The following is a 20,667-nucleotide window of genomic DNA, read 5'->3' as shown; positions in this document are numbered from 1 at the left end:
ATATCAAAAGCACCTCACATATTCACTGATGTTAAAACATTAAATATGAAATACTGTAGGTTCTCTTTGAGAATATAAGACTATGGATTGGGCTTATGTTAAAATCAGGACACACACAATCCAAAGTCTGTCTTTGATAATATACTATCAAAGCAAGGCACAATGAAGGAGGTTTTTTGACATTATCATCCAAATAGTAATGTGTTCCCAAACCATGCTGAAGTTCCTGAATAATTACATGAAAACATATTGCATAATCTTAGGAAGCTGGCTTTAAGTTATATTTCTTCCATGTTGTTTTGTGGCTAAGTTCCATAAAGCTATATTTCAAGGCACACAGCACTCATTTTCTCATTCTCTCTTCCTATCCATCTCACGTCAAGGAATGACCCTCGTTTAAATTTCTGGCATTGTTTAAATGGTTAAGTCTTGGTATATGCCTCTTTCATCTTTCTAAACTGAGGATTGCTAAGCATTTTGGCCTCTGTGCCTACTTTACACATTGATTGGTTTGGTTGTTCTGATTTCGCATAGAGCTACAAAATAGATTAACTTTGATCTACTGTGATTAAAACAAGGAAAGGTTAAATTCCTTTCTAACTATATATTACTATATTTCATAAAAATAATTAGTTAATTACTATCAAATTTAGAGGGATATTCAATAGGACCTGACCCAAATTATAGCATAGATAAGACATAACATTCTCTTTTCTGGTTCCTGAGGCCCAACAGAGGATAGGCTTTCTCCTCCCACAAACCCCTTTGCGAAGCTAAAATTAAAGCACAAAGACAGGACTTTAAGTGTCATTATTGACAGATCATGCAAATTACAGAACAATGTGTCATAGACAAGGGGGAAAAACCAAGAATTTTAAATTACTGAAATTAATTCCAACTTGAAAGTAATAAATGCAGATACTGATGCTTTGGTGTTTGTTGGTTGTCAAATACATCAGCAAATCTATATTGCCTTTTTCTAGAGTAAGCTACAGAAAAGAAATATTTATTAATAATTCTCCCAGGAAAAATGTTATAGTTCTGCTAGTTTCCATTAAATCAGGATGACTTTCTCTGTTTAATTTTAAAAACTCTTTGCTTTGATGATCAATATTTGAAACAAAACAAGAAAATTTTGTGGGTCATAAAAACACTTGAATTTTATATCTATGGAGAAATGTAAAATGACAGGATTTTTATTCCAATATTGTACCTTTCAATTTCATTTCATCAGCCTATGAAATTTCTTTGCTTTATAAATTCATTGGCATTAAAGTAAAATGGAATTTCTTACCTATTTTGTAACTGTAATGGACAAAGAAGAATCTATTAAGTAAGAAATTATAAAATTTATGAAAGACATTACTAAGAATAAGAAATTACTAGCTGAGTGTGGGCATGCCTATAATCCCAGTGGCTCAGGAGGCTGAGGCAGGAAGATCATGAGTTCAAAGTCAGCCTCAGCAACAGCAAGGTGCTAAGCAACTCAGTGAGACCTTATCTTCTCTAAATAAAACACAAAATAGGGCTGGGGTAACCCCCTAAAAAAGAATAAGAAATTATTAACTTTTGCTATTGAATCTAAATTAGGTTCATAATTAAGATACGTTAAGGAAAATTTGTAGCTATATAAAATCAAATTATATTGGAAATATCTTAGCAACTGAACTAAGAACAGTAATTAATTGCTTGACTCTGGCTCCAGAAAAACTCAATGACAATTACATTTACAGATAAAACATCATCAAAGTAGAATATCAGAAATGTCTGATTCAATATATTTCCCACCTTATTAAGTAGATATCATTTATAATCATACATCATCAAGAGGATATTGAGGTATGTGGAAACTATGTAATTTACTCAAGGTTTCACACTCACTAATGGCAGATCAAGTATTTGAAACCAGACATTCTGGCTTCAGGTTTTGTATTTTAAACCATTACTCTATACCTAGTTCTCTGTAGAATAAACATAATGTTCACAAAAAGAGTTGTGGAGCTTTTAAAAAGTGAATTAAGGCACAGAAGTGCTGAAGATGGGGGACAGAAATATACAGTAAGGAATTCTCAGACTTCCAACCATATAATTAATATAGTAGGTGAGAATAATTCTATTGATTAGTTTGAAAGGTACTAATACAATTTAAGGCTTGGATATGGAAAATGATAGATAATTTTTAAAATAATTTTTATTTGTTTTAATTAGTTATATATGACAGTATGTCCTTTGGCACATCATGTATAATGAAATATAATTTCACATTCTTCTGGTTATACATGATGTAGAATCCCACCAATTATGTAATTTTATATGTATATAGGATAATAATGATAGATGATTTTTTTAATACAGTGTTTGCCATATTTAAAATGGTTAAGCTGTAGAATACAAATCAACCAAAGGGTAGGGTCGTTGTTTTTTTTTTTTAACTATTGCAAATACAAAATTCTTTGACTGGATTATCTCAAATAATCCTGAAATTCTATCTCACAGAACCTGTCCTCTAAACCAGCAAATTATAACCTTTCTTACTATCTAGCTTCTTATACTGTGTTATATATATTCCTTAGGAGTTGGGACTAAGTCCTATACTTTTTCCTTTGTCTGTAGTATAAGTGGCCATCCATAAATATCTATTGTGTGAATTAATAAATAAAACAAATAGAAAAACAACAGGATACGAATAATGATATTCATATCTTGCATATATTAAAGAACCATAGAGTGGCAGAGAGGGAGGGAAGGAGGACAAAAGTGCTGGGGAGTGATATTGGTCAAGTTATATTGTTTAATTGTGTGCACATACAAATATGTAACAGCAAATATCTCCATCAATATGTACTACTATGATACACCAATAAAAAATGTGGAAAATATTTTTAAATGACCAACCCACGTATGTAAAGCATGAATGGTTTTCACAGATAAAATATTGAATGGGAAAAGTCAAAGCCAAAATGAACTATATGATTTCATTTGTATAATGTACAAAGACAAGTAAACCGAATATATACTATTTGAACTCAGAAATAAGTGTAGTAAATATTTTTTCTAAATATCAATTGACATTGTTTTTTTGGGAAAAAATTATGGAAAAACAGACCTTCATTCTCACAATTATTTAAAATTATTGACTTGAAAACACTATCACTGACCTGATATACATATAAATCCGGAAGAGAAAAAGGCTTTGTTGTATGAAGACAAATTGTCGGTTTGGGCGTAGGCAGCATACAGAGACATGTGTGAACAGGCACATTCCACATAATCTGCAGTGTCCTCAACCACTTTGCAAAACTGACTGTCAGACAACCAGCTGGAACAAAACACAATAGTCACTATTCCTCTTTCGTCAGTACTTAAGATGTTGAAATGTCTTTTGAAAAAAAAATTACTTGCTGAACTTAAGTGTTCTTTACTCAAGACCTAAGCAGACCACGTTTTGAAGAAGGAACACCAAAGGGAACATCTTGTCCAGGATGTGAGCCAACAAATTCCACCAGACACCTTAAGAAACAGTCTAAATACAACCACACCTGCCACAGCATTCCCAGTACCAAAGAAGCTGGTCTTCCGACAGTAATACCAGTCCCTGCCTATAAATGTAAGACAGACCCACTCTTCTCTATCACTCTAAAATCCTAAGAGATAACATAGCCATGATATATGTAGTTCTTGCCCTTCCATATGATTTCATAAGTTCTTGTATTTTGAACCACATAATTTTACTTGTATGCTATTCTAAGATTCCTTCCTCACCTTTTTTAAAAAAAAATTAGAGCCAATCATATATGTTTTCCAATGTACTTCAAATGCTTCACTCTATAAATTTTCACTCATTTTGCATTCCCAGAGATTACAGGTTTATGCTCCCTTCCCTTTTAATGCATCTTGAGTCTGTGACTTTTCTAAGGACATATAACTTCATAACCTCAACTGTGGATCTCAGCTTGAAACTTTTCATTTGGGCTTGAAACCTTCATTTCTAATTATGCATTGAGGACTTCAGACTATGTAATGATGCTCCTTGACATATGATGGGGTTAACTCCTGATAAACCCATCATAAGTGTACAGTATTACAAGCTACAACTGCACTTAACCTATACAACCTCCTGCATATCATAGTTTAGCTACACAGTGCACCCTCATAATCATGCAGTTGACCAGGAGCCGTGGCTTAGTGTTGCAGCTCAGCATCATGAGACAGTATCATGCCACATACCATCCATAAAGAAAAAAAGCAAAATTTAAAATTTGAGTATGAATTCTACTGAATGTATATCACTTCTGCTCTATTCTAAAATAGAATACTAAGTTGAAACATCTTAAGCCAGGGACCATCTGCATTAGGTTTGAGATATGCCTTCAGGCATAGGAATTTCACTTCAAAATGTTTTTTTCACAGAAAAAGAAAGAGACTAACCAAAATTTTGCTGTTTCAGCAGACAGTTGGTTGCCCAACAAAGACATTAAATTTAGTTATAATTTTAGCTTTTGTGGCTAACACTAAAAAATATACACAATCCTAGACCTTCTTGGCCAGCATTGCCTGGCCCTGCACCATTGATTGAGATCTGAGTGATAGTAACTACTCAGAAACTTGTGACCTTAGGTCAAGAGAAAAGAAATAATTGCTTTTCTTCCCATTCCTATACCTGGCTTTAATCCTAAAATATATCCAACATGTTTGGACTAGAATTATAAATCCTGCTGTTCTCTCTAAACATAGAGTGTCAGCTCCTGAACCACAAGCCCAGGTGAAAGGAAGACAAATAATGAATTTCCTTCCTTTCCAGAAAACTAACTGATGACTTCAGAAAAGTTATCTGAATTGAGCACGACTCATGTCACAACCTACAAAATGATCAATAATAAATAAATAAATGTGCTACACACAGTTAAATCACTTGGCTGAGCTTGCCATCTGAACGATACTAGACGATTCACTATGCTCCTCTGTCTTATTGTAGAGATTATTCTGTGGTGTTAGGTCACTGAGTGCCACCTCTATATCCAGTTCAAAAAAAATAGGTTTAATGGTGCTGGTATGTGGAAGGACTAAACTCTAATCTTCAAAAGTTGTTAATAAGTACCTTGCTGTAGCCTGATTCCAAAGGAGACAAAGAGATGTCTGAGGAACAATTCTAGGCTCAGCAGCATAAATCCTGTAGAGGACTTCATTGTTGTTAGTCAGGAGTTGTGAACTCTGATCTTTCACACTCAGAGACAATACCTGTAATAACAAAAGGAATAGAAAATTCAATGACATTTTCGAATCAATGTTAAGAATGAATTTCGCATACTAACCTATATTTCATTTTCATAATAGTTATCTGTTTTCTTCCAGTATTAATAGAGAGCTCACTTATCAATGCAGGATATATGACTGGTCTTCCATCATGCACATTCTACCTCTGCTTCATTCATTCAGTGATATTCAGCTAACAGCACTCACTTTAACTATAATTTGCCAACTTTATCAAGAGTGAGGTATACAATTGGATATTAGAGAAAGCTATATTTTGTTACTTTCCATGTGTGTGTGTGTGTGTGTGTGTGTGTGTGTGTGTGTGTGTGTGTGTATATATATATATATATATATATATATATATATATATATATATATCTTATACAATTCATATACTGAGTAAAATAATTCAATAAAACAGGAAAGAGACTTTTCCAACTATTTTGAAACTAAAAATTCTATAAATGGTTCATGAACATGAAAGACTGCTTATATTAATTCACCACATATAGTATCTGCCAAAACTCTCATCAAAGAGATGTATTCTGATCAGATATCTGCTAAAGAAAACATGAGACTCTAACAACATAATTTTTAAAATGATAGATTACCTTGTTTTTCAGAGCAGGAAGATTGTTACCAGTTATAAACCACTGCTGACTGCTATACTCTGTAAACTGGACTAATTTACATGAATTTTTCCCAGCCATTATTTGTGCATCTGAGACATCCAATAACTTTTCTGGAATTCTAATATAATCCCCTTCCTTTCCTTCAAACTTATGCCCATTGATTTGCTGAGGATACCAGTGAAGAGCCAGTATTGACAAGTATGGGCAACTGTCAAGGATGGTTTTGCTTCTGCAAGAAAAAATAAATAAAAGATTCTGCAAAAATGGCGAGTATTTACAACCATATATCCGCTTAAATGTATTACATTTGGATTCTGCTCTTTATACATAACAATGACATTACCAGCCCAGGAGCACTAAGTAAAATTTGCTTTCAGTTTCTTTATGGTTAACTGTTATGAACTTTTCCACAAAACTTTCCACATCTTCTTGACTAATCCTCCCTGTAACCTAAAACAAGGTTTTGTTGTTGTTGTTGTTGTTGTTTTTGTTTTTTTTAAAGCTGGTTAATGGATATCAAGATACAATCTATGGCTGTAAAATGTACTTTTCTGTGTTCATCACATCAGTATTGGTGGAACAGGGTAAGAAAAGGGTATCCCCACTAAACTGAAGCACTGTTTGATTTAAGAACATCTTAAACCTTAGCTATATCAAGAGCCATGTTTCACCTAGAGGGTACCTCATGCCTTCCTAACCCATAAAAGCATTTGAACTAATATAACCATTTGGTAAGAAAAATGACTCTGAAGAGTGAGCTTTATTCATTTAATCGTTCAGATTTGAAGATCTCCTAGGTATGATAAGATCCTGTGTGCAATGAAATTACTTTCAAACCTCAATATGTGTTGAAATCATTTGGAACTTGGCTTAAAATAGAACTATCTAGTTTATACTCAGACTTACTAACTCAGAAATCTTACTCACAAGAGGCGGTTGGCAGTCATAGGAATCTGGATTTGTAACCAGTCACCCAGAGAATCTGTTGCAACCTGTGAACCCATTATCATTGCAAACAATGAAGAGAAACAAAGATAAATCAGATCTGAAACATGCCTTAAAAATTATAGAGAACATCAGGTCATTAGTATAAGATTTATGCATTAAGTGTTTAAGTTACATGGACCAAAACAGATGTAGAGTATATATAATTAGGCCATTGATCTAAATGATACCTTGCCAAGACACCCTAAGCTAGTAAATGAAGAGAATCTTAAATGAAAGATTTGAGAAACAAAAGGAAAGAGCAAAGGATAACTTTTTCCTCTAAACTATATACCCTTCTCTAAAAAAAAAAAAAAAAAAAAAAAAAAAAAAAAAAAAAACTTTTCCACAGCTTAAATGACCACAATTGAATCTGCACCTTCAATTATCTATACCTAACCCACCATTTATCCAGAGCTCTAGGTCCCAGTGTTCTATGAAAACACTTCAATTTCCATGGGTTACACATGCCTCAACACAACTTGTCAAAAATGCAATACAGTCTCCCCACTCAGCTTCCTAAATCATCATTGGGACTCCCCGCTTAATAGCTGCCACTACAGAACCCGTGACCAGGCCACAAATCAACTAAGACCAATGAAGTCCACCCCCCATTGCTCCATTTTAGGCTCGTTGACCTGTAATCTACTGAGAATCTGACCAGTCAACACTACCATAGATTCTTCTATCTTGGCAAACCGACATTATATCACAATTATATCACAATGACTCTCCCCACCCTCGATAAAAACCAACCCTTCTTGGCACCTAACCTTTTATATTGATGCCCTTCAAATGCACTCATCTTGGTTAATCCCATAAGCTACTTCATACCTAGACTTAAGTGTGGGGGGCACATTAATATGTTGATCAATTGTTAATGTTGAATGGTCCCTATACTAATTCACTGTGACCAACCTCAGTGGTCACAGTGAATTAACAATAAACAATCCATGACATTGGTTGTATTTGGTTTTCAGGTGATTGTTCTGAATTCCATCATTTTTGACATTATCCTTGCTCAATTCCCACATCTTCTATTCTCACCAGATGTTCTTGATATTGCTTAAGACAATATATAGATATGCATAATTATGGTTATCTTTGTCTTTGGAGTTACTTAAGCAAAACAAAATAATAGTGATCTCTCTCATTTTTTATGTTCCATTAATTTGAACATTCATCTTCACTCAACAGTTATCCCCTATGTAGGCTTCCCCTTGCTTCAATCCTTCCCTTCCTTCTACTGGAGATTGAACCCAGGGGCACTCTACCACTGAGTTACACCTTCATTCCTTTTAATTTCTTTTTATTTTTTAAGACAGGTCTCATGAAGTTGCCCAGGCTTGACTGGAACCTACCATCCTCCTCCCTCAGCCCTACAAGTCTCTGGAATTACCACCTAGTTTTCCTATTTCTTGCTTTCCCTCTTCTTTAATTTCAACAACCTCTTCAACATGATGTTTCTAAAATACTAAATCTGATTCCTCCTCCACCCACCTCTCTCTCTCTCTCTCTCTCTCTCTCTCTCTCTCTCTCTCTCTCTCTCACACACACACACACACACACACACACACACACACACACACAGAAACATTCTGTAGCTTAAGTGGGAACTTACTTAAAACAAATAAGCAATCCATGTCAGAGATTTATGAAGACAGGATTAAAGAATATATCAAAGGTACTAAGAAGGAACTGCTAATCATTGGTCTGAGATAGACATCTAGGAGCAGTGGTAAAGAGAAGAAGCCTCCTGAAATGAGGCACCTGTGAAGTTATCGATACTTTGCTTATTTTTCAATAAAAACCTCAAACACTGGGACTCACCCTGAAAGGTTAAAGGAAGAGTACAGGGAAAAAGGGTGCTGGTTCTTTGTCTTAACCTTGTCATTTACTGGCACTCATGTGGAATGAAAGTCTGAACACCTAGGATACATGAGGTTGGAAGGGAGTTGTTACAAAGCAGGACTGTGGGGTCAAGTAGCCCTGGAAGTGAGTCCATACTTCATCATAGACTGTGACCAATGAAAAAATAAATTAATAGAAGGGAGGCAGGTACAATAGAGGATGAAAAATGGAGGAGGGAAGATGGGAGGTATACTGGGGATTAAAATGGAACAAATTATATTCCATGCATGTATGACTGTGTCAAAACGAACTGATTGTTATGGGTTACAATGAACTAACAAAAACATTTAAAAGAACTATATTAAAATATAGTGTATATATATACACTATACTTTATAACATATATATGTAACTATTATATATAAAACTCTCTCTCCATATATGTATGTGTTGTGTGTGTGTGTGTGCATATATATATATATATATATATATATATATATATATAACCTTTGGTGAGGATTAAGGTGAACCTTATATAAATTTCAATATTATAATGTTATAATGTTCAATATTATAATTCACTCATATTCTTCAATGCAAAACTATGTCAAGACTAGAGCAGAGGTGTACAGTTAAGATCACTTATGTTATTATTTATATCTTTCTCTCCCTGATTAAAAAGGCTACCACAAACCTTTATATGTCTGTATTAACCATCTCTTTTAACTTTGCATGTCCTGGGACTTAAACACTAACATTAAAAGTTTTAGGTATTCAACTGGTATTTTAGTTAACCTGCCAGAGTTCATAAAGGGATCTATAAATAAAGAGATGATTTAAATTATTATATGAATTTTTAAATGTAGTCTTTAGAGTATCTCTAAATTTCAATGTAATAAACACTGATGACAGCATTCATTGAGAATAAATAATAAAATTGTTAAAAGATTTACATAAACTTAGTCTTAAGCAGATGGCACTCATTAAATAATGATTATTGTTGTTTTATTCTTTTCAGTCACATACAACACCAGGATACACCCTGACATAATCACAAAAGCATGGAACAGAACCTGCTCCAATTCTGTCCCCAGCACTCCCCACCTCTGCTCTCTCTACTCCACCTATTCTTTTTCAATCCATTTAGATTTTACTTTTTTTTTTAAATTAGCATCCTGTGAATACACTCAGTGCCAGGAACCACCATGCCACATCCATGCATGCTCATAAGAAACCTCAGTCATACTCATTCCACTGTTCTTCCCTTTTCCCATCTCTTTCTCCTTTTAAATCCTCTTCTCAATCTCAACTCTACTGATGTCTCCTATATTTTGATGAAATTCATCTTACTTTTTCCCCTTTCTCTTGCTCCTTTTTTTTTAAATCCCTCATCCCTTATTTTCTATTAGCTTCCACCTATCAGAGAAAACATTCAACTCTTGACTTTCTGAGTCTGTCTTACTGCAGTTCCATCCATTTACAGGCAAACACCATAATGTCATTCATTTTTATTGCTGAGTATTGTGTATCTGTACACAATTGTATATATATATATACCACTCAATTGTGTACATATACCACCTTTCTTTATTCATGCATCTATTGAAAGTCATCTAAGTTGGCTCCTTAGTTTGACAACTATGAATTGTGCTCCTATAAACATTAATATGTTGCATTACTATAGTATGCTGATTTAAAATATTTTGGACATATACTGATGGGTGGGAAAGCTGGGTCATATGGTGGTTCTGTTTTTAGTTGTTAAAGGAATTGCCACACTGTTTTCCGAAGAGGTTGCACCAATTTGCAGTCCCACCAGCAATGTATGAATGTACCTTTCCCCCACATCCTCACCAACACTTATAATTTATTCTGGATAATTGCCATTCTGACTGGAATTAGATGAAATCTCAATGTAGTTTTGATTGCATTTCCTTAATTCCTAGAGATGTTGAACATTTTTTTTTCATTTATTTGTTGACCATTTGTATTTCTTCTTTTGAAAAGTATCTGTTATATTCTTTTTCCCATTTATTAATTGGGTTATTTGGATTTTTGGTGTTAAGTGTTTTGAGTTCTTTGCATATTCTGGATATTAACACCCTGAGGAGCAGGTAGGAAAGATCTTCCTCCATTCTGTAAGCTCTCTCTTCATGCTCTTGTTTCCCTTTGAAGCAGAAACCTTTTAATTTGATACCGTCCCATTTATTGATTTTTTTTAGTTTATTTCTTGCCATTTAGGAGTCTTGTTAAGGAAGTCATTTTCTTCTAGCAAGTGCAAGGTTTCTGGTCTAATTCCTCGTTCTTTGTTATACTTTGAGTTAATTTTTGTGCAGGGTGAGAGGTAAGAGTCTAGTTTCATTCTTCTACATATGGACTTCCAGTTTGCCCATCACTGTTTATTAAAAGGGCTATCTTTTTTCCAACATATATTTTGGCACCTTTATCTTTATCAGTAAACTGTATTCACATTGATTTGTCTCTATGTCTTCTACTCTATACCATTGGTCTTCATGCCTATTTTGGTGCCAATGCCATGCTGTTTTTGTTACTATCTTTCTGAAATATAATTCTAGATCCTATTTCCTCTGTGAAAATCAAGTTGAATTTCAATTTCCAGGCATGTTCTATTATCGGCCACTTTTATGTTGTCAAACAAAATAAAACATTTTTTTAGGTCTCTAAATGCACTGTATTTTATTTTTTCCTTCTCCTCTGGGTAGCTTCTTGCCATGACACTCCAGCCCAAAGTTCAACAGAGTATGAGAGCTGTCTTTGGAAGCACAAGTAGTAGCATATCAAAACACTCCTAGGGCTGGGGCTATAGAGTTCAATGGTAGAGCACTCACTTCTCATGTGTGAGGCACTGGGTTCAATCCTTAGTACCACACGAAAATAAAATTCATAAAGATATTAATAAAAAAGACCCCTAAAGTTCAGAATCAGCTCCCCTTTTTTTGGTCCTATTCAGAGTGTATCTTCTATTCATTGAATACATAAAAGTTGGAGACATGGCTGGTTACAACTTTTAAAACACACTTTGAAATAATAAGAATATATTGCTAACAGTACTCATTCATTTTTCTTAATGGAACTGTTAGGCTTTTTTCAAACAATTCGCTTAATTTGCCAAACAGGTACAATTCTTTGGCCAAATAATTCTGAGTTATATCATGTCAATGTCAATTTGCATCACATGTTGCTTGGTAAACAGTGAAGAAATGCATGTAAGGTACTATTGATGCATTAGAAGATACTTACTTTTCACTAGGAGAGCTACAGGTAACATCAGTCAGCAGAGAAAAGGCAAAATCTTCAGTCACTTCTGTAAAGTGGCTGAATCCTCTTGTATCCTTGAGCTTTGGATTAACAAGAGCACAAAGAATCTCATAGAAAAGAGTTCTGCTTTTGGTACTGAAAACTTGATTTTTTCCTTCAACAGTTATCTAGAAAAAATTCAAGTATAAAAATATATACTTTAAAAATAAACTTCTTAAATTACATGTCATCTACATACTACATAAAATCTTTATTAACAGTTGTTAATGTTTATAAACGTGAACCTATGAAGCATTTAAGAGAAACTGGTATTTCAAATACATACATTTGCACTTTAAAATGCAAAAATAAACATTTAATTTTAAAAAAGACACAATAGCCAAAATATTTTCTATTTAATCTTTAATAGCCAAATGGTCACCTGGATCACTTAACTACAATAGTTAGCCTGATGAATTAAAACAAGTCCCATTTTTACACCACCCCCAAGAACATACATTCTTTTGACTAGCATATAAAGAAATAAATGCCTAGAGAATATTTTTTTATAATGGAAGTAGGATTATTTTTGTCTGTTTTTCAATGAACAGAAGCTACCATATGTCATTAAATTCTAATAATCAAATCAAGAAATTATTTTCAACCAATAGTACTCAAAACCACCTGGCATTCTTGTCTTTTTCAGAAAGTATGACCCTTCCTACTTTGGAAGACTACATTATTCATTATTGGAGGAATAAGAAAAATAGGGGGGGAAATCACTTTCATGGTTTTTTCTTGCCAGAATGAAGGAGCCCACATCTCAACTAATACCTAAGCAATGGTATGAAGCCACTGACTTATTTTGTTCTATTTTAATATATCTAATAAGTTCCTGTTAATTTTTTAAACTCCAAGTCATCACTTTCTCTATATTCTACATTATGCTCTTCCTGCCAACATACATTATCAACTTGCACATAAACTTATATTAGCCTTAAAATGACTAACCCGTTTCTCCTACTAAAGGAGCTCATGAGGGAGTTCTCCATATTTTTGTGTGTGTGTGACTTAGTAACATTCCAAACTCAAAGAAGAACTCAAGATCTGAATTTATAGTAGCCACCTCAAAGATAGGAAGGGAGAATGCAGAATAATCCACAGGGGAAATACAACGAAAGGAACAGAATAACAATTTAACAATAAGAAAATTACAAAGGAAGATGAAAGAACAGCTGATTGGACACTGAAACAAGCAAACTGGTCATAACAAATGGAAAATAAGCTCAAGAAACTCTCCTAGAACTCAAAGAAAATCTCTCAGACACAAGCATACGAATGAACAGATACAATAAAAAAATACCACAGTTCTTTAATAAGCTAAAGAGACACTCCTGTCTAAAAGTTTAGAGATTACTTTCAATCAGAGAAAATTAAGAAAACAAAAAACACCAGACATATAATATCTGAGTGATTTTTTTAAAATATTAAAAAAAAAGTCATACTAGAAATCAGAAAAATAAAACATAGTAACAGAGAAACAAAAATTCAATCTGACATGAGGCATTTCTGAAAATGAAATGCCAGAAGCCAACAGAGACACAGGTACATAATTTTAAGAACTAAAAGTTATGATACAAAATTTCTAGAGTTTTTCAAACTGTTATCTATGTTCAAGGAAAACAATTCCTTTTAGTAGAGTGCACAAAATAAAACAAAAAGGGCATTTATATAACGGTTGGTTATTGTGGGCACTTCAGAGTTCTTACAACTTTATGTTAACTTCTTTAATCTTCACAAGAATCCTCTGAGGAAAGTCCTATTATGACCTTTGTTTCATTTTCAGGGAAAGAAACTGATTCAGAAAGAAAATAACTTAAGTCAGCCAGAACACAGGGTTGGTGACTGGCCAAACCCAGGAGGTGTTCCTGACAGATACCTGCACTGACTGCCCAAATCCCCCACAGGCTTGTCAAAAAACAATACAGATTGACTCAGTTCACAGACAACTTAGTTAAAATTATTGCAATTATAGAATAAAAAATCAGTAAAATACAGATTGAAATCTAAGCCAATTAGTACTATTATAAATTATAGGTACAAGATAATCTTGGCATCAAATGCATAATATTAAAAGTGTGTGTGATAAAAAATAAATAGTCTGGCTTTTTAAGGACATTTTACATAAACAGATACAAAATAACACCCAAATTATAGAAATTGACTTAAAAACAAGCAGAAGGCTTAAAGCAACCATGGGAAAAAATTAAAAACCTGCCAGGGTTAAAAATAAAAGAAGCAACCATTGGAAATGGGAGATGGTCTACCAAACTTCCACAAAACAAATTATTCATATGCTCTTTCAAGTTCTCCAGAACACAAAATTAGACCTCCTGACTCATGTTTTATTAACCTCCAATTGCCAGGAAATCTAAATCTGGTAAAATTAAAATTGTAATATCAAATCCAGCAGGGTTTTAAAAGACTGATAGTGTTATTAAGGCAACTGACAGCTTTTAAAATTATTTTTACTGTACCATGCATGGGAAAATCAGAGGCCAGAATATCATGTTATTGCAAAAATATGCCCAACCCCACTGTTGGATTTTATCTAGAAGTCTTCATATGAATCATTTAAAGCTATTTCTTTTTTTAGGACAATATTTGTATCATGCAAACATGAATAAATAACACTTCTAGAGTGTGTGATCTTATCTAAGATATTGAGATTTTAGTAAAAAAAAAATTATGAAAAATAAAACAAACATTATGTAGGGCGGGTTCTGTTTCAAAGAACTTGGAAACTTAGAACTTAGAAACAGTTTTACCTGCAATACAAGATTTTATGTAACCAAGTTCTATTCAGCCCTGGTAGATTTAGGCTGTAACTTCTGAAGCTGAGGTTGAAGTGTTAGTTTAACATGATATATATGAAAGGTTACTAGATGAAGTATAGGATTCCTTAAATTTCAGATGAGCACATAATAACTGGTTGCTAAATAAGTATGGCAAGTAAGTATTTTATGATGTATATATGCTTAAAATTTAGTTGTTGTTTATCTGAATTTCAAACTTAACTGGGAATCCTTGAATTTTATTGGTTAAGTTTTATAACCTTATCCATATGTGATTATCTATATCTTCAGTGCTTTGCTTTATTATTCTTGTAGTCTAATTATATAACTATGTCTAAAAAATAAAATATTTATTTTGTGGCATACAGTCATGCATAACTTAACAAAGGAGATATGTTCTGGGAAATGCATTGTGGATAGTTCTGTCCTTGTGAATATCACAGAGTACTTACTACCTGGTAAGTACCTACATGCAGGATATATGGTTTAGCCTACTGCTCCCAGGCTACAAATCTGTACAGCATATTACTGTACTTAATACTATAGGTGACACATGGTAGTATTTGCAAATGTAAACACAGAAAAGCTACAGTAAAAATACTAATAGGAATTTATAATCTTATGGGAACACCATAATGTGGTCCATTATTGACTAAAATGTTTTGTGTGATTCATTCATGGCTGTATTTTATCAGTACAACCAGAATTTATTGAACTAGGCCCCCCTCGATAGCAATTTTTTGTTTCAATTTTTGTTATTACCGTAAGTAATGCTAAAATAAGCATTGCTGCCATACATGGTATTTGAACAAATGTTCCCAAACCCATTTGTTCTGTTTGAACACAACACCCATTAGGTATTCATCTAGAACAAGCTTTATAAGTTATAACCCAAGAATTTCAGAGGTACCCCAATTTTTCCCATATTAAAAGGAAATAGAAAGTTCCTTTTGGTAAAGCACACAAATAATCATAACAAAACAATCAAGATATATTATTTGATAACCACTTAAATCAGTGTTGATTCTTTTTAAAAAAATATTTATTTTTTAATTATAGGTGAACATAATCTCTTTATTTTATTTCATTTCATTTTATTTTATTTTATGTGGTGCTGATATCAAACCTAGTGCTTCATGCATGCTGGGCAAGTGCTCTACCTCTGAGCCACATCCCAACCCTCAGTGTTGATTCTTGACCAATGGTATATAACCATCTTATATAACTTACTGAGGAAAAGGGGCAGCAGAATTTTCTTATATCTTCTACTAAACATTTGATCTGAAGTTCTCTGCTCTACCCTACATTGTTCTCACATATGCTTTCCCTTGTCTTGGTCAAAATCAACTTGCTGATGTCCCATACCATTTCATTATTAGAAAATTTAAGTAACATGGACTGGGGTCATGGCTCAGTGGCAGAGCAAATGCTTCACACATATGAGGCACTGGATTCAATCCTCAGCACCACATAAAAATAATAAATAAAACAAAATAAAGATATTGTGTCCATGTATAACTAAAAACAATATTTTAAAAAATTTAAGTAACATTATTTTCTGGAGTGAGATCACTATTTTCTAGAATGTTCTGTATGTGAAATAACAACCACTTTTCTGCTTTACAAGCTACTTGGCATGGCCTCTTCTTCTTACCTGTATACATAACAATTTTCTTTTTTATACTTTGAGCTTTATATTTTAAGAAATATCATGGGAAATAGAATAGACATGATATTCTAAGTCCCTGCTGTAAACATTTTAAATATTTAAAGGTCACTATGTTAGAAATATAGTATTAATAAATTTATACATATGTGATCAAAACTTTTTATACTTATACGTAAATGTGTTACTATAAAATATCTTGGTAAGAATCCCACACACACATTCTCATGTTTTCCTCTAGTACTAACTCTTTTTATTTATCTATTTGCATGTATGTCCTTGGGCTCATATCTCCATTTAACTCCATCATTTGCAGAAGTGTAAATAAATAAATGGGTTTAAAACAAAAGCTAGTTGGTCCACGTCCAGGCCAAATTGAATGCCTAAAGTTATCTGGCCAATCCATAGCTTTTCCTTTTCTGGGAGAGTTTCCAGTGCCCAAGAGGAACAGAGAACAAGCAGTGGATTTGTTCCTGTTTCGTGGCATTTAAACTAAAAGCACTATGTGGATGAATACCTACTCCAAGTCCTCTTTTTTTAAAACTAAATTATTTATTTATTATAATTTGTTACACATGATGGCAGAATGCAATTCACAGAGCACAGTTTTTCAAGTCACTGATTATACATAAAGTATTTTTCACACCATTTGTGTCTTCATACATGTACTTAGGATAATGATGTCTAACTCATTCCACCATCATCCCTACCCCCCTATTCCCTCCCTCCCAATCCCTTTCCTTTTCCCTTTCTAAATTTCCTCCATTCCTCTCATATTCCACTCCATCACCATTATGAGTCAGCCTCTTCATATCAAAGAAAACATTCAGTTTGGCTTTTGGGGATTGGTTTGCTTCACCTAGCATTATATTCTCCAGCTCCATCTATTTTCCTGCAAATGCCATGATTTTATTCTCTTTTAATGCTGAGTAATATTCCATCATGAATATATACCAAAGTTTCCCTATCCATTTATCTACTGAAGGGCATCTGGGTTGGTTTCACAATTTAACTATTGTGAATTGTGCTTCTATAAACCTTGACATGACTGTGTCCCTGTAGAATGCTGTTTTTAAGTCCTTTGAGTATAAATCGAGGAGTTGGATAGCTGGGTCAAATGGTGGTTCCAATGGGAGCAAATCTTTACCACAAGCACATCAGATAGAGCACTAATCTCTAGAATATATAAAGCACTCAAAAACCTTAACACCAAAAAACAAATAACCCAATCAATAAATGGATTAAGGAACTGAATAGACACTTCTTAGAAGAGGATATACAATTAATCAACAAACATATGAAAAAATGTTCAACATCTCTAGCAATTAGAAAAATGCAAATCAAAACTACTCTAAGATTTCATCTCACTCCAGTCAGAATGGCAGTTACCAAAAATACAACAAAAATAAGTGTTGGCAAGGATGTGCAGAAAAGGGCATACTCATACATTGCTAGTGGGACTACAAATTGGTACAAGTCCTCTTTTTATGACTGCAAAAACAATAGAGGTCAAATGCCAAATACAAGTGAACAGCTTCTGGAGAATCAGAAAGAGCCTGCAGCTTCCAACATCTGTTCTGCCTTTCTAGACTTTGAACTATTTTTTCTGCTGCACAAGATTATGCAAATTGAATACTGAGGGTGTCAAACAGGCATCCCTCACATCCAAACAAAAGTTCATTTTCAGGTATGATGAATTCTACTCTTATATTTAGAAGTTTAGTGTTATCATAATTCTATGTATGTGATATAATAGAATGCAACTTTTGTGTTGGTTTTCTAATTTGTCAAGTTTTATTAAACCAAGTGTTTCCATTTGCAAGTTTTTCTTACCTTTTCTATTAGATGCACCACAGCACTGAGCTGTTCATCCATGTTCTCTGTGGCTACATTCATGTTAATGTTGTGGGGCACTCTGTTAAGAATGTCTTCATCAAGGGGCTGATGTAGCTGATCAGCAAGGCCCCAAATCGCCTGTGACTCTGCATCAGAGACAAGAGTTATGTTGGCAGTACCATATGCTTTATCAATTCTGGCATCACCTTTTGGGCCCAAAAGCACAATCTGAAAGCATTTAGGAAATGGACTTGAAGACCCTATATCTGGCGTTAGGTTGACATCCAACATGGTGTTGCTCTGGCCAGGTTCAAAGACCAATGTGCCTTCATTTCTCATAAAATACTTTCCAGAAACAGCTGGAGATATGAGAGTACGACCAATTGTTTCAGCACTCCTCAACTCCTGCAAAGGAAACAATAACATATAAGTGAAACTATGATGTCTCTGAACATGCCATAAACAAAATTTTATTTCGTAAAAATAAAATTCTATTTTTGTTAAATAAACTGATGGGCAATATAGAGCTTTATATGTTTTCTAATCTAATTAAAAATTTGTAGAGATAAACATACATCATACAGTAATGGAGTTTGGAAAGACAGGTTCCTTTGAGTGAACATATCAAAGAAGAGAATTAGAAAAGAAATGTTGCTTTTTCCCCATAAATGTCTCCCAGGTGAACACACTAAAAGTTGTGCTTTAGCTTACACATGCTGCAGAACATACGTATGAAGGAACAAAAGAAATATTAACATTTCATTCCTACCTAGAAATTTGTTGGGGAGGTAGTTGTAAAGTAGGGAGGAGAAGGAGGAGGCAGAGAGAAGGAAGGAGAAGGAAGAATAAACTGGTCTCTTGCTCACACTTAAATACAGGAATGCAGGAATGTGTTATAAGGTCCTAAGTGCATATATCTCTCATATTTTCAGTTTGGTTATTAAAAAGTATTCAGAAAGTGAAGCATGAATACTTAGTCATGGAAGAATAAAAGGAATTCACATTTATTTACAACTGAGCCAACAACTGTGAAACTCATAGTATAGCCCAGGATTGCAAAATATAGATGCAGAATTAAAGAGCAGGTCACTCATAGGAACTATTATTCTAGTGAAGACTTACAGAAAACAGAAGAGCTATGGAATTAATTATCTATTAATGCATGGTGTTTTATGACAAAAAATAGACAAAGTAAGGGAAGGGAAAGGTCAGGGCACAATTTTAGATAATGCTGGTTACAAAAGCTCTTGAGCTGATATTAAAAAAGACCTCAGTGAAGTAAAGAAATAGGTTACATGATGATCTCAGCAGAAATATTCTAGATCTCAGGAGAAATATTCTAGGCAGGAAGAAGAGCAATCACAAAGTCCCTGAAGTAAGAACCATCTTAGTATAAGAGAAGAAACCAGAAGGCCAGTGTGACTGGAAGCTCACATGAGAGGTGGAAGGGGTCATTTGGGGTGGGCACATGATTGGAAGCATGGAAAATACAAGAAAGTGGCCCACTTCATTCAATGTTTTCATCAGCATTCAGGCTGTTATCTTTATTAGTCTTATAACAGGAAATAAGCACAGAGGCAGGAAGAAGGCACACGTTTTTGCAATAGTTCATGTGAGAAATAGTGGTAGCTTGATTTAGGGTCCCAGGAGTGGAAAGATTTGAAGTACCCAGACTGGGAATGTATTTTGAATATAGAGTTGAGAGGACTTTATGATGAATTCAATGCTGGGTTAAAGGAAAAGGAAAATTGAGGATAAAGTCTAGCAGTTGGCTTTGATGAATAAGTAACTGCATGAATGATAGAAAGCTAGGGGAAATATTGTTGAAGGAGATATCAAGAGTCAATTATCATACATATTAAGTCTGAGATGCCCCAGACACTGAAGCAAAGATTTCAAGTAAGAAAAATCAGATACATGAGTCTGGAAAAGGGGAGGCAATTGACAAAAATTTGGGAGTCCTCAGCTTTCAGGTAACACTTATAGGTCGGCATAGTATAGCCTGGAGAGTGAGTCTGGGTAGATTCCAACAGGCATCATCACCTACATTGACATCAGAGAGGAACTCCCAGTGAGGTAATATTAAGAGCAGGAAAGTACCACAACCTAGAAACCCAAAGGGAACAGCATCCTTCAGGAAGAGGAAGTAATCAACTATTTCAAAAAATGAACAGTCCATGAAGACAGTCTTTTAAAATCATCTGCAGAACAATGATAGAACAAAAACCTTACTGAAGGAAACTACTCAAAAGCTTATTGGCTTTTGTATTTTAAATGGTTACACTACAAATATGCATTGAATATTATATAACAAAAATCAGAACACGTTGGA

The 20,667-nt window shown here is 33.9% G+C and overlaps 1 long non-coding RNA gene across 1 annotated transcript; it reads right to left on the bottom strand.

Moving 5' to 3' along the window:
- Positions 1–6,024: 6,024 nt before the first annotated feature.
- Positions 6,025–18,717, bottom strand: LOC144374109 (uncharacterized). The gene is made up of 4 exons (XR_013433600.1): positions 18,595–18,717; positions 18,333–18,481; positions 11,982–12,079; positions 6,025–6,114 (listed from the first exon to the last, which is right to left on the bottom strand). It is a non-coding gene; the product is annotated as an uncharacterized LOC144374109 (long non-coding RNA).
- Between the last annotated feature and the right edge of the window lie 1,950 nt (positions 18,718–20,667).

This window comes from Ictidomys tridecemlineatus, unplaced genomic scaffold (genome assembly GCF_052094955.1).
Source record: "Ictidomys tridecemlineatus isolate mIctTri1 unplaced genomic scaffold, mIctTri1.hap1 Scaffold_58, whole genome shotgun sequence".
Lineage (NCBI taxonomy): Eukaryota > Metazoa > Chordata > Mammalia > Rodentia > Sciuridae > Ictidomys > Ictidomys tridecemlineatus.
This window is presented reverse-complemented; position numbering and strand designations above follow the sequence as displayed.